Genomic DNA, 15,968 nt, shown 5'->3' with positions numbered 1-15,968 from the left:
TGTTATAATGAGTTTGAGGAGGTAGAACAAACCAGATACCAAGGGTACTATATAAGAGATTGGATATTGGCGCAAGGACCTGATCCTATTCCAAGAGAAGAACTTTGTGAGAGATCTTTTGGGAGAAATGTTAAAAAACCCGAACCTACCTCATCACACAAAGAAAACTGAGTGACATTAAAGCCAGCCCAAGGCTACATGAGTCACTATTTCCAACAGATTGGTTTGAAGGACTCGAGACAGGTCCAACTGCCAAAAGAGTTGGAGTTGAGCCAAACAGACGTGTGAAACCAATGAATTTTCAAAAACGGGTCAAAAAATTACAGTGGATTTGGGGATCCATATGATCGCTTAGCTAGCTTCAAGCAAGTGCTAAGAGCAGAATGCATATTTGATTTGCACACTCAATATGAGGGATTTGGAATGAATTTAGAAGGAAAAGCTTTGACATGGCTCCAAAACATTCCACCAAGGTGAATCATGGATTTAAGTACATCAGCTCAAGGATTTGTAGCTGTATGTTCCAAAACAGGGATCAAACATACGGTAGCTCAAATTTATAGCTTCAAATAGAAACAAGGTGAGTCTGTTAGGGATTGTGCAACTAGGATGAAGGAATACATTGCAAGATGGCCGAAATTAGAAATACTAGTAAAGGAAAGATTAGTGTCATTATTTCTAGAGGGATTGCTAAACAAAGAACTTCATGCTATACTATATAAAAAGAAGCATATAACCCTACAAGAGTGTGTATTAGATGCTATTGACTTGGGAGACAATTGTGAAATTTTCAATGAAGAAGATGTCCCTAAGGATACTCACAGTGAGAAAACAGCACCCACAAAACCAGCATAAGTGGAAACAGTTGTTGCAGCATCACTTACATCCATAAAAGACATGCTCAAAAGGATGAACAAAATGATGAATAATATGCAAAAAGCACCTATGAGAGGACCAAGGCAAGGGATACCTCAACAGGGACAACTGATTAGGCCGCAAAAATGGTGTGCTATTGAGGGTAAATGGACTGACCATGAGACCAATGAGTACTATTACCGACCAAAGTACGATGGAAATGTTTAATATGTGCCTATGAGACCACAACAACACCCCATGTATAGTATATCAGCCTAATATAGCCCTAGTACAAAGACCATCGATGGGTATGAAAACACCACAACCAGTGTTGGGTCAATAATCTCCATATCTTGGACATAATGCAGTACTTATAAAATACATGTATTCAGAAGGATTCATAGATGAACAAGCACTAGTACCTGCTACACCTTATGTTGAGCCTAGCCCATCTACAATAATGATAGAAGGAGAGTGGTATAATTCACATCCACCGTCAATGGAAGAACCTGTGACTTACGCTACACAAGAGCTTACACCGATGTACTTTGTAGCTAATACAGGTGTTAGACCTCCAATGGTAAGACCCATGATTAAGCCAAGGACTAGAAACTGCCATAACTATGATGCAGATGATCATTGGAAAAATGAATACCCAAAACTTGACAAGAAGATTAAGCCAATTGAAGTTTTTTGTACACAAAGTTGAAAGAAAGGAGGACACTTCCCTTAAGGCTGTCCAAAAAATCTGTTAAACAAAGGAAAATCAATGGTGAATATAGTCCAAGTGATGCCTAGTAGCTCTTCAAAAAGTGAACCTATTGTTCCAATCAAGGTGATCACTAGAGCCAAAGCTAAGAAAAATAAACATAACTCCTCTAATGAATCAGAGAATACTAAAAATTCCTCTCAAAAGACCAAGAAAAGAAGAAGTCAAAGGTATGAGATGAGAAAATAGAAACAAAAGGATGAAATTGAGGAAAAATCCAAGAAACTATTCTAGGAAAAAGTGAAAAAAACTGGGAGTGAAATCAAGGAAACCACAATAAAATATGGAGGATCAATTTTGGTAGATAAAATTTTTGAGCCAATCAATGCAACCTTGGAAGCTTTTCAAGCATAGCTTAAAACAGGCCAGAACATGGAAAACAAATGGAAAAACTATCCTTCTCCAGATATGAAAGTAGTTAAGCTTGAAGCTTATCAAAATTTGGTAAGAATTACTCAAGAGATGTTGGAAAAACAAAAACCCAAGCTTGACAGTATAGCAAAACCTGAGGAGCTTGTGATAGAAACCAATAAAGAGAAATCCAAAGTGGTGGTAGAACCCCACCTCGAAACTAAAGAGCCAGAACTCATAGTGTCTGACAATGAAGATGCTTTAGATGGAATTCCATTTGTGGAGGAAGACTGGCCAAGACATTTATAGTAAAAAGTGAGAGAAATTAATGATGGGAGCATAACTTTGAAGTCAACTCCCATTAGGCAAAATTTGGACTCACAAAGAGGCCCTTTAAGGAGTTTGACTTTACCTCTCTCTACCAAAACGGGCGCATGGATAAATTTTTGCGAACAAACTCCACAGTTGGCAGAGGTTTGACAGTTAGAATGTCCTCTTCAAGCTCTATCTACTGATACTAATAGCACGCCATGAGATTCCTCATATTTTGGAAGATTCTTTTTTTGATTCACTTAGATTCCGACAGAGTTGTCACATCATAGGTGAATCAAAAAAAGAATCTTCTAAAATATGAGGAATCTCATGGCGTGCTATATATCAGTAGATAGATCTTGAAGAGGACATTCTAACTGTCAAACCTCCGCCAACTTTGGAGTTTGTTTGCAAAACTTTATCCATGTGCCCGTTTTGGTAGAGAGAGGTAAAGTCAAACTCCTTAAAGGGCCCCTTTGTGAGTCCAAATTTTTCCTAATGTATAGAGAAAGTTTGGTTAGACAATTTACCTCCTGATATATACAATGATATAGAATCCTTTTATGGGGATTGTGGCTCTAAATCATTGGGAATGTCTAACCATTGACTCTAAAAACACTACCCTCTTACTTAGGAGACAACAAAGATAAATCCGGAGGGTGCAGAACCACAACACACCCTAGAGGTAGAGAACATCCATTCAATCATGTCAACACCCATTCAATGTACTCTTACCTTGGGAGAACTACTAAAAAGAATACCATATTTATGGAAGAGAATGTGGGGATAATAGAGCTTATCGCAAAAAATTTGGGTAAATTGAAACATGAATTGGATAACAAGGAGACTAGATCCATCCCTATGAACAACATTGGAGAATAATACGAATGGGGAGAAGGAAAAACCCAAGAAACTATTCCATGTCAAAAAAAGAACATGTGAGAGCCCAACTACTCCTAGAATGAGGAGAGGAAAAGTTTTTTGACTTTTCAAACCAAAAACCAAGAAGACAGAAATGGCATAGAAGGAAAAGTGAAACAAAAAACTTGAAATCTAGACCTATGTTGTCAGTTTCTAGTAGAGAACAGTTTTTGATGCAGATAGATGCACATGATTGTGTCAAAAACAAAATCACGGGTAGATATCCTTCAGACAACAAAAAAGGGACATCAAAAACATCAAGGAAAATGAGAAATTAAACCCAATCAAAACCTAAGCATTAGGATGATGAATCACCCATGACACGATTTGAACGAAAGAGAAAATATCAAGAGTTGAAGAAAACTCTAAAGGATTGTATACCACTGAAATGGAAACAACCAAGGAAGAGGGTAGAAATGTAATGAGTGTTCCATCCCATTACAAGAAATATACTCTCCAAGACCAAAACATCATCATAGTCAAACAACCTATAAGGGAATTAAGAAAACATTGTCCCTCATATGAAGGACCTAAAAATGCCAAGAAAATAAATTTAGTCGAACTAGAAGAAGAGCCCAGATCTGCCTACATTGCAAACGGCTTGACTGAAGGAGAAGAAGAGATTTTGATAATCTTACTGAAAGAATACCGAGATATCTTTACTTGGTCTTATAAAGATATCAAGGGTGTTGATCCAAAAATCTGTCAACATACCATACCTATGAGAGATGATGCAAAACCAAGTAGACAAAGGCCATATACTTATAATGAAACATTTTCCAAAAAGATCAAAGAAGAGATAGAAAAGGAATCCGAATTCATTTATGAAATTGAACACATAGATTGGGTGTCTCCAATTGTGGTGGTACCCAAGAACAATGGAAAATTAAGGGTGCGTGTCAATCTCAAAAAAATGAACACACTCACCATTAGAGATAACTACCCTCTTCCAATCACCGATCATATTTTAGAATGAGTTTCAGGAATAGAATCTTATAGCTTGTTGGACGACTTTTCACAATACAATCAACAATTGGTTTGATTCCAAAGATCAACATAAAACTGCCTTTGCAAGTGAGTGGGATGTTTTTGCCTATAGGGTTATGCCTTTTGGGTTAACTAATGCTCCTGCCACCTTTCAAAGAGTGATGAGCCATTCTTTCAAAGAATAACTTAGGAATTTCTTATAAGTATATATGGATGATTTATGTGTACATTTATCAATCCGAGCTAATCATTTTGAACATCTCAAAAAGGTATATGAAGACTATAGGATTTGCTTAAATCCTAAAAAGTGCACCTTTATGGGTAGACAAGGAAACATTCTTGGACATATAGTGTCTAAAAATGGCATAGCAATCGATATGTATAAAATTCATGTTATTGTTGAATTACCTAGACCGAAAACAATCAAAGGGGTTCAATCTTTCATGGGACATTGTGGATATTATAGACGATTCATTTACATGTATGCTATAATAGCAAAACCCATGGCCTGATTACACTCTTTGTATGGACTAATGAGGGTAAAGAATCCTTCATGAAGCTTAAACAAGCTCTCACTTTAGTCCCAATATTGAAAAGCACCAGATTGGAATAAGATATTTCATATAAATGTTGATGCTTCCAATTTTTCCATTGGGTGTATATTAGCTCAAATAGGAGATGAAAAATTTGATTTTCCCATTTCTTATGCTAGTAGATTGTTTGAAGTGAAACAAAGCCTCCTTCACTTTCTCATTCTCTTTTTTCTTGAAAGCATAGATTGGGGACACAATATTATATTTGATTCCACTTTTAGTGAACTCTTCAACAAACTCTTGTAAAATTTACTCTATGTTTGGAAAACCTCCTCTATTCAAAGGTTTGAACCATGTCAAGGCTGATCCTTCCAATGTCCACCCAAATACTTCCTACTGAGCATGAAAATACGTAGCAAGTTTATCTCTCAAAACTTGTTTGAAGAGTGAAACATGAGCATATGGATCTCCATATGCATTATACTTTTTGGAAACACACTTAGTTACCTGAGATGGTCACATTCATCATGTTTCTGCAACCATCCTTACTACTCTTCCTGTGTCTCCTGCTAGGACATCTCTGGTCTTATAACCCCCACTAGAAACTCTAGTTAGAGTTCATTTTGAGCCTGGGGCGGTCACTTTTTAGAATGTGTATGATATCACGTGAGTTAACCGGAGAGGATTATTAAAAGACCAAAATGTATAAAAATGTATACATACAGAGGGGGGTGGGGGTTTTTTAAATAGGCTCACAGTGTAAGTATAGTATGTATATTGGGGTATTATTAATTACCTCTTGAACACACGTGATATAGGGGTCTTTTGATAAGTGACTGCCCCGGGATTTTGAGTCTCTCTCCTCAAGACATATATCTCTTGCTTATGTCAAGGTAATTGGATGTCTCATCGTATATATTGTGCTAGAAGATTACACGTCATTGGTGAAGTGTATATGTGTTTGGACATCAAGATTGTGCATAAAGCCACCCTTTGTATCAAACCTGCACAACTACTCATTTTGCTTGGAAATTGACCAAAAGTTACACATCTATGAAGGAAGAGGGGGCTTTTGATTCATGATGAAGTGTGTGTATCAAGGGGTTTTATAAATACCTCTTGAATACACGTGCTATAGGTATTTTTGAAAGCTAAATCCCCTCGGTGTCAAGGGATATGTGCTTGAAATGTGAGCCAGGAAGGTGCAAGACATCTTTGGCTATGAGAGAGAGAGAGAGAGAGAGAGAGAGAGAGAGAGAGAGAGAACATAGCAAACACAGATAACTTTGAAAATCACCGTAATCATCAATAAACCTTCGATAAAGCTTTGAGTACAACTTAATCATCAATAGCCAAGGTGGGTCGTTAACAATGTCGTCACTTGGATTAACTAAAAACTAAGGAGTTTTAGCTCCTCACAAAGACTCAAGGAGCTGTTAACGGCACCAAAACTTATCATCAAGATTAACAAAACTTAAGTTGAAGATGGTGATGGTGATGGCGATTCCCTCTGTTTTGTTCTTCCCGCTTCAATTGTCCTCAAGAGCTTTGTTTGCCTTCAAGAAGTCTCCAAACTTCCTTTTCTGATTGTCAAGAGAGCTCTCCCTGATTGCCAAGGGCACTCTTCTGCTCTTCATCTTTGATTGCTAACAAAGAGTCTTAAAAATTTTTCTCTGGTTGTCAACCACGTTGCTCTGGCTTCCTTCAATGGTCGTCAAGAGAGAGAACTTAGTCGAGAGAGGGAGGTTGATCTTCCTAAGCTTAGTCAAGAGAAGGAGAGAGATCTTATCTGCCTTAGCCTCCTTCCCTTTCTCCTCCTATTCCCCCTGCTTCCACCCTAACTCCTCTCTCCTCCTTCTCCTCTCTTCGATTTTTCAACAACTTTCCTTCCTTTCCCACTTAGACTCCTATTTTTAAGCTCTTGGCCTTTTTTTGTTGTCATGTCTCCCTGAGAAGGCGTGTGAACCCCAATGATGATGTGGCGGCAACCTCGCATGACGCTCTGCATGAAATCCATCGCTTTTGATATCAAGTGGAGGTGCCAAGACGTGCTAAGAAGATTCTCGCTTCTCAACCAACTTCATGTAAGGTTCGATCTTGTCAATGCAAGCATTTTTCTCTCTTATGCGCCTTCTATTGGTTGCTACCTTGTTGGTGCATCCAAAGCTAGTCAACCATGGAAGATGGCACAGAGAAGGATAAATTTGCTAGCAGGTGTATGTTGACAGGCCAACCTTTCAACAACACTTCCACAAAGATTCCATGAGGATTCCTCAAAGATTATCAAAAGATCCCATATGAAGATGCTGATGAAGTGATGAAGATGAAGATGGATGGTGTAATGTGAAGATACAAGCTCATGGACATCATCGAATATCCCGTTATTATCATTTTGAGCCATTAGGGCCACTTTTGTAATGTTTACAGGAACTTCATATTTTAAGTCGGCGATTGTATTTGGATGAGCAAAGCCAGCTCACGGTGTGGTAATTAAGCTCTATAGAAGCCTAGGGACAAATCAGGTCATTTTGGCCAAACATTAGGTTTTCTAAGGTTTAGTATATAAACCAAAACCTAAAGCTTCGTAAGGGACTTCTAATGATCTTATCTTTTGCGTCGACTGGGAGACTGTGAGAGAGTGAGAGAGTGTGTGTGTGTGCTACAAGATCTATGGTGGTCGGAATTGCAAACAGAGAGCATTAGCGTGTTGCCCACAAGGAGAGCTACACGTTGATGCTTACATCACGTGCGTTCGTCTGTGTTTTGGCAGATTCACCCGCGAGCTACTTTTGGAGATTCGGTGAGTAAACGTTGTCCGTTTTTGCATTTCAGCATATCCACGCGATCAGAGCGAGTAGAGCTACGCATTAGGCATCTAAGTTTTTGGAAACTTCGGCCTACAAAAACCTCTCAGACATCCTACGCGATTCTACACACGGTGTTTTTGGATAGGGTTTTGGGTCACGGACCTTAGGGGGAGTGGCCTATTGGTGTTGATAGGATATCCCTCATGTTTCGTAACGTTTCCAGAATGTTTAATGGGCTTTTGGCTTGCGATAGCATCATAGGAGACTATCACGTTCACAGAACCGATGGCATGTAGATTTGATATCTCTGTAGGAAGTAGTCATTAGTCGGTCGAGTAGAGGTTGACACCCTTTGCTTGCTTCCACGCACCTCCAGGTTGAGCTCTATCCTCAGTTGACATTATATGTTAGGTGAGTTCTCGCTATGCTGACGTCCGTCGCGACGTATTCGCCAACATTGGCGTCGCTGCCGAGGAATGAGGGTCCTAAGTAGGTGACCGAGACTAGTCCTTGAGGATAGAGGTCCCTCTGGCTTTCCAGAGTATATTCATTCTTTTAGATAGGAGCAGAGGGTGGAGGACTCTCTAGGTCTTAGAGGGAGTCTAGGGAGCGAGTGTCTGGCGTAGATCCTTCAACTTAGGTAGTTTTAGGTATTAGTTGAGTTGTGGTGTAGAGAGTAGGAGTTGGAGTGGTAGATGTGGCGGTAGGTTGACTTGAGAGTCCGTGTGAGGCCAGGAAGCAACCAAGACATCAAAATCTCCATCTCACATGATGAGTAGGAGTAGGGTAAGTAGGTTATCTTGATTGCTGATCTAGTACTTTATGCATGTCTTATTTGCTATTAGGCTCATCAGAGAAGTGGAAAATGCTGAGTAGGAAAGACGGTAAATTGTGTTTGGAAGCTGATTTGAAGTCCAAAAGTTTCTGTGATTATTGCTGAGAGCTCTACAGAGCATAGGGAGTACTATTGCCAGAAAAAATTTGCATTTTAAGATAGTAGACATCCTACGCGTAGGATGTCTCCAAGGAACTTTTGGCAGGGAATTTGAGGAAACTGAGGTTACCAGTGGGTTCAGAGGGTAGGTTTTACCTTAGTAACATATTGACTTGAGTGTTTTTTCCTATTTTTGTTGACCAAAAGCCAAAAGGCGAGGTCAGAAAACGTAAAATTTCATAAAAGGTTTAAATTGAGTGATTTTTGCATGTTTTTCAATTGTGAAGCATACTTGCACTTGTTGAGAGCATAAGGAAGCATCAGGGACACTTCAGTTTGAAAACATAAGCAGTAGACATCCTACACGTAGGATGTCTACAAGGTGATCTGGGCATTTTTTTGAAAATCTGAGGTTACCAGTGTGTTTAGAAGGTAGGTTCTACCCTATTTTCACCTGGAAAGTTGAAATTTGACCAAATTTTGACAGATTAAAGCCAAAAGACGAGAATTGCCAGACATCCTACCCAAATTGTGTCCAAGGCCTAATTTTGAGACCAAACCATAGGATGACTCCATAGGCATGCTCTAAATGTTGTATTGAGTGCATGTGATAAATTTCATCTCATTTGGGTCAGTGAAAGTGAAGATTAAACAGAATTTAGCGTTTTTGGAAGGACAAAAGGCAAGAACAGCTAGTTTTGGGGTCTTTTGGCATCCAAACTCAAATCTAAGCATACCAATGGGTTGCTGAAGACTAGGGGAATCTGTGGTCCAAGTTTGTGTTCATTCTGAGCAAAAAGACATCCTACGCATAGGATGTCTACTGCATGATTCTGAGACCAAAATTCTACTGTGACCATACCATGCTATCATATAGCCTTAGATAAGCCTCCTAGGCAAATTTGGTCCAATTTGGAGTTGATTTGACTTGGGAATTCACCAGATCGGACATCTGGCGTCTGAAACAGATTCTTGATCATTTGACTAGCCTACAAGTGTCAGAATCAAAAAGTAAAAATAGTTGTGAGTTTAGCACATCAAGGGGAAGCTACAGTGCAAGTTTGAGCTGAAATGGAGCAAAAAGACATCCTACGCGTAGGATGTCTCCAGCTTGATTTAGGACTCCGAACCAACATGTGAGCACACCACTGTGATCAGCACAACAAGGAGAAGCTGGGGTGAAAATTTCAAGTCATTCTAAGCAAAAAGACATCCCCTGTAGGATGTGTCAAGGTGATTCTTAGGTCCAAATGAAAATCTGAGCATACCATTGGGTTGCTGGACACAAGGAGAGTCTTAAGATCACATTTGGGCCAATTCTCAGCAAATAGACATCCTACGCGTGGGATGTCTCTTGCATGATTTTGAGGCCAAAACCCTACTATGACCATACCATAGTGTTGTATAGCCTTATATAAGCCCGCTAGTCAAGTTTGGTCCAATTTGGAGTTGATTTGACTTGAAAATTCAACAGATCAGACATCTGGCTTCTGAAACAGATACTTGATCGTTTGACCAGTCTACAAGTGTCAGAATCAAAAAGTGAGAATAGCTGTGTGTTTAGCACATCAAGGGGAACCTTGGATTCAATTTTGGGCTAAATCTGAGCAAAAAGACATCCTACCCGTAGGATGTCTCAAGGTCATTTTTAGGTCCAATTGAAATTTTGAGCATACCAGTGTGTTGTTAGACTCCAGGGGCACCTGTGGTTGAAATTTTGGCCAAATGTAAGCAAACAGACATCCTACCCGTAGGATGTCTCCAGGTGCTAAATGAACTTCTGGGGAGATTTTGACCTCATACAATTGTTTATCATGTCCTATTAAGCTTAGCCATCAAGTTTCAAGTCATTTGGACATCATTTGCTCCTAATAGAAGACATCCTACCCTCTGAGTGCACCAGAAGCTTATGCAGCCCAAATCTTGACCTTTTGGCATCCAAATTCAAATCTGAGCATAGCATTGGGTTGCTTGACTCAAGGGGAATCTAGGGTTCAAATTTTATTCAATTCTGAGCAAAGAGACATCCTACCCGTAGGATGTCTCCTGCATGATACCCTAGACCAACATTTGACAATACCATAGTGTTTCATAGCATCTTATAAGCCTGCCAGTCAATTTTGGTCCAATTTGGAGATCATTGGATTAGCAAAGCACTTTTGACCTGAACTAAAACTATCTCAGTTTGCCTGTTGATCGCACACTTTTATGGCGTTTAATTTGAATTAAACCACCACGCAGGTGACCATAGGTCATCCGACTTCCGAAGTGTATATGTCAACAACTTGATACAGTTTTAAGTCCAGTTTTTACCATGAATTATGGTGCTCAACCAAATTCAGATATAACGACTTGCAAATAGTGCAGTCTACTAAAGATGTGTGCGTTCGGCAATGATTTACACTATTTTGCGTTGTGGATAAATTGTTCGTCAATTCTCGTTTAATTGTGTGTTTAGGACACTGCCCAGTTCTCAGAATTTTTAAAGAATCTAAACCCAATTGTGAGTGGAAATTGCAGTCACCTTTGTTTTCACGCCTTAAAGGCCACACTGTCATTCTTTTCCCTGGAACACTCAATTATTTATCTTCAATTGCCTATGTGAACATTCGATCAATCCTTCAACTATTTGCACTTTTAAGATGCAATTGGCTTCAAGGTTTGCTCTTTTGATGACGTGCATGGTAAGTCGCCTGGCAGTGCTCAATCTCTGGCTTCCTTATGGCCACTACGAGTCATTGTAGCTGCTTTTGCCCAGATGTTCTTACCACGTCATCACTAGGTGTAGGTGCAGGTCTAGCTCCCGTATGTAGTTGGTGTGAATAAGATGGTGGACCTCACCAAATCTGAGCCGACACTAGGTGACAAAGTGAGTTTGGCAGTGTGCGAGGGGAGCAACGGGGAAGGCGGGCGACGTGGGCTTAGGTGGGTCAGGCGAGGTCAAGGCGACAAGGCTGAGCAGGTCCTGCTCTGAGTGTTGAGGCACGTAGGTAGCTGGGCAGAGGGTGCAAGCGTGTGTGGGTGTGTTGTCGAGTAGCGCATGCCAGTAGGGTGAACGGGTGTGTGTGTGTGTGTGGACTCCGTGGGCGCATGTCATGATGCAACCCTAGAGACAACGGGTATCTCACGACAAGGCGGACAGGTAAGTCACCACAGGGCGGCACTTGGCAACGCCGGACCCACTCGCCTGCACTTGGCTGCTAAAAATCAGGTGTGTTATGTGCTACCAGCTGTTGTGAATAGCCATCAAGGCACGGGTCCCAGGCCTGGTGTGTGTGTGTGCCCGTTTGAAGGCGACGCCAGCGGGAGAGAGAGTATGTGTGTTTCGGCGCATAGCAGTAGAGAGTGTGAGTGTGTGTGTGTGTGTTGTGTGTTTGTGTGTTGTATATTTACATGCATGCTAGAGCCAGCGTGAGAGTGTGCAGCGCGATCGGCGGAACCAGCAGCGCGGATGAGGGGGAAGGGACAACGATCGACGGGGAAGGAAGCACAGCGATCGGGGAAGCACAGCGATCGGCGGGGAAGGTGGTGTCAAAAAAACACACAAAATAATAAAAACATACAAAAATAATAAAAAAACACAAATAAATATAATAAATACACAAAATACCAAAAAAACACACCAAAAAACAAAAAAAAAATCTTAAAAAAACAAAAATTGAGAAAACCACACTCCAATATAGTAAAATATATACAAAAATTAACAAAATAAACTAAAATTAAATACAAAAATCACCATACAAATGTAGACATGTAGTAGTGTTAGTGTGTATACGCGCTTCACCAGGGGCACTTTTCTCCCACTGGGTTTTTCCCCCTAGACATCTGGTGTGAAAGGACACCTTATCTCTTAGGGTTTCATATAAGCTTTGTAGCTCTGAGTTTGTATACACTATTATTCCAATACAGAGAGATAGACTATAGAGATCTCGTACGCAAGCTCTGTGTCTTCTCCTTCTCCATCTTCTTCCTGCTCTGAGTTGCTGTCTTCCTTCTGTTTCCTGTTTCATCATCTTCAACAATTGGTATCAGAGCGAGGTGATTTCCAGAGCCTCTACTTGCGTTTTCGCGTCCGCGCGCGCAATCGCAGTTTTCGGAAAATTTGCTCGTGGGAGATGCTCCTCGACGTTCCGGGAGTATTCTGAGCAGGCGACCTGCAGGCGACCTGCGGTTTTACCCCCCTTTCGAAGCCGTTAGAGCCCTCAGAATTTTGTTCTGAGAAGCGTAGCAGAAGTTACTTTTCGGAGGCGTTTAGATCAAGAGGGTGTGCTTTTTGATAGATTTTCTTCAGGTAAACAGTTCTTTTGGGAAGCAGCTTGTCTTAGCTTTGTGCTGAGATTTTGTGTAGAGTTTTGCTTGCATTGGAGAGGAGATTTGTGAATCTCTTGGAGGTTCTTTTGCTCTATTGTGTGCATCCACAGTATGGCTCAATCTACGGAGAAAGAGATTTTTGGTGCGTTTACATCCGAAGACAAATTGGATGGTACCAACTATTCTCTTTGGTCTTTTATGGCCAAAAATGTTTTGGTTGGTAAAGGATTGTGGGATTATGTATCTGGAGATGAAGTTCGTCCAGGTAGCATTGCACCTGCCACGCCTGGTCGTGGTGCAGCTGGTGGTGCAGGACCCTCACAAGTCACTCCAGAGCAAAAGAGATGGGATACTAAAGATGCACAAGCTATGGCTGTGATTGCCTTAACCATAAAGAGGACAATCACACCACATGTCAGATCTTGCAGAACTTCTGAGGATGCTTGGAACACTCTGCAAGCTATGTTTGGAGGAAGAAACGCTGCCAGAATAGAGTTGACAAAATACAGATGGACGAAGGTGACGATATCGTCGAGCATCTTACAAAAATCAGGGATCTTAAAGAGCAATTGCTTAGCATTGATGAAGTGATTCCAGAGAAGGACTTGGTTTCCAAAACACTCAATTCACTACCACCATCTTATTTGACTTTCAGACTTCTTTGACTCTGTCTTTGCGAGCTAATCCTGAGCCTCTTCATTTTGAAGAGTTAGTGGCTTTGCTATTGCAGGAGGATCAATCATGTAAGAACAAGTCTTTACAGGTGGATGGTATGGATCATGCTCTTGTTGTACAAAACAAAAACAAGGGTAAAGAGAGTGCTCATTACTCCAAGTCTAGTGTAGGACAATCTTCAGAGAAGTCTAAAGGTGATTCCGACAAGTCCAAGAAGAAAGGTAAATGTCACTACTGCAAGAAAATTGGTCACTACATTAGTGAGTGTAAAAAGCGAATTGCTAAAGAAAAGAAGAAAGAGTCAAGTTTGGTTGTTTCAGCTTCTGGTGATTCTTCTACAACTAAAGAAGAGTCTGCAAACTTTGTGCAGGATTCTTATGCTTTCGTAGTATGTTCAGATTTTTCTGCTCACAGTGTTGACAAGACACAAATGATTTGGTACTTTGATAGTGGTGCATCCAGGCATGTTACTTCAAGGAAGGATTTGTTTTGTTCATTGGATGCAGCTCCAGCAGGAAAGAAGGTGACATGTGCAAATAATGCTTCTTATCCAATCAAAGGCGTTGGTAAGATTTTGATTACCATTTCAGATGGTTCAGATTTATGCTTGCCAGATGTCTTATATGTTCCAGGGATCAAGAAGAATTTGTTGTCTGTATCCTCTCTTGCAAAAAATGGTCTTCGGGTCATTTTTGAGGATGACAGATGTGTTGTACGAGATCGAGAGAATGGTTTTTCTCTTATCACTACAGGTACGCTGGAAAATGGACTATTTGTGCTAGATCGTTATGAAAAGCAGATTCAGGTATGTATTGCAGAAACAAAGACTCAGGCCATGCAGGATGCTGAGTTGTGGCATGCTAGATTTGGGCATGTTAGTTATGGCAGTTTGATGACTTTACAACGTCATAATATGGTGCATGATTTGTCTTTATTGGAGATGCCACCAAGACATGTATGTGAAGGTTGCGTTCTTGGAAAGATGCATAGATTTGCATTTTCGCAGGATGGTTCAGTTAGAGCAACACGAAAGTTGCAGCTTGTACACAATGATGTATGTGGTCCTATGAGGACGCCATCTTTGGGAAACAGCCTTTATTTTGTGACCTTCATTGATGACTTTTCCAGGTTTTGTTGGGTGTATCCACTCAAAGCAAAGTCAGATGTGTTTGCAGTTTTTCAACATTATGTCGCCATGGTTGAAAATGAAACAGGTTGCAAAGTACAGACTCTTCGTACCGATCGAGGAGGTGAATACATGTCAGGTGCATTTAAGGATTTTTTGGGAAAGAAAGGCATTAAACACCAATGAACTATGCCATACACACCACAACAGAATGGTGTTGCAAAAAGGAAGAACAGGTCTTTAATGGAGACGGCTAGATGTATGCTCAAGGCTAAGAGTTTGCCTCATAAGCTATGGATGGAGGCAGTTGCTTGTGCAGCACATGTTTTGAACAGGTGTCCTACTCGTGCCTTGAAGACCATTACTCCATATGAAGCTTGGTATGACAGAAACCTTCAGTCAGTTATCTTCATGTTTTTGGTTGTCTTGCTTATGCTCACATCCCTCAGCAGTTACGTGGGAAGCTTGATGATAAGGCAATCAAATGTATATTTGTGGGGTACAGTAGTGGAAGTAAAGGTTATAGACTTTACAATCCTGCTACAAACAAGAATTTTGAAAGTCGTGATGTAATTTTTGCAGAAACTACTGCTCAACCTATGGTTGCTTTTGATGTACCTCATATGCAGACACATGATGTATTTGATGGTTTTCTTCCTTCTTTTGTGGAGAATCAAGAATCACAACAGGTTGATAATCTTGATCAATCTTTTGATCAGCATGTGACACCTCATGATATAGAGGAAATTGTGCGTGATGAGCAAGAAGTTATCAGGGAAGAAAGAACCTTGCCTAAATGGGTTCAGAAAACTTTGCAGGATAGCAAGTTGGATGCACCGTTGCCACGAAAAACACGTGTTGGTACTACTTTTGGCAGAGAGCAAGTAGATTTGGCTTGCTTTAGCACTCTTTGTGATGCAGATGAGCTTGATTCATTTGAACAAGCTTTAGAGTGTGTTCAGTGGAAAGATGCTATGCAGCAAGAAATTGATTCTATTCATAAGAATCATACATGGGATCTAGTGGACTTGCCTACAAGTAAAAAGCCTATTGGTACAAAGTGGGTTTTTAAGGTAAAAAGGAAACCAGATGGTACTGTTGACAGGTACAAAGCAAGGCTTGTAGCAAAAGGCTATGCGCAACAGAAAGGCATAGATTATGATGAAACCTTTGCTCCTACTTCTCGTGCGTCCACAGTTAGATCACTAGTTGCAATTGCTGCTCATCATGGTTGGAAAGTGCATCAGTTGGATATCAAAACTGCTTTTTTGAATGGTGATTTACAGGAAGAAGTTTATGTAAGTCAACCAAGTGGTTTTGTTGTAAAAGTTCAAGAGCAAAAGGTATGTAGATTGCGTAAAGCTTTGTATGGTCTCAAACAGGCTCC

The sequence above is a fragment of the Adiantum capillus-veneris genome, chromosome 18 (assembly GCF_014529385.1).
Source record: "Adiantum capillus-veneris isolate H3 chromosome 18, ASM1452938v2, whole genome shotgun sequence".
In the NCBI taxonomy this organism is placed as follows: domain Eukaryota; kingdom Viridiplantae; phylum Streptophyta; class Polypodiopsida; order Polypodiales; family Pteridaceae; genus Adiantum; species Adiantum capillus-veneris.
This window is presented reverse-complemented; position numbering follows the sequence as displayed.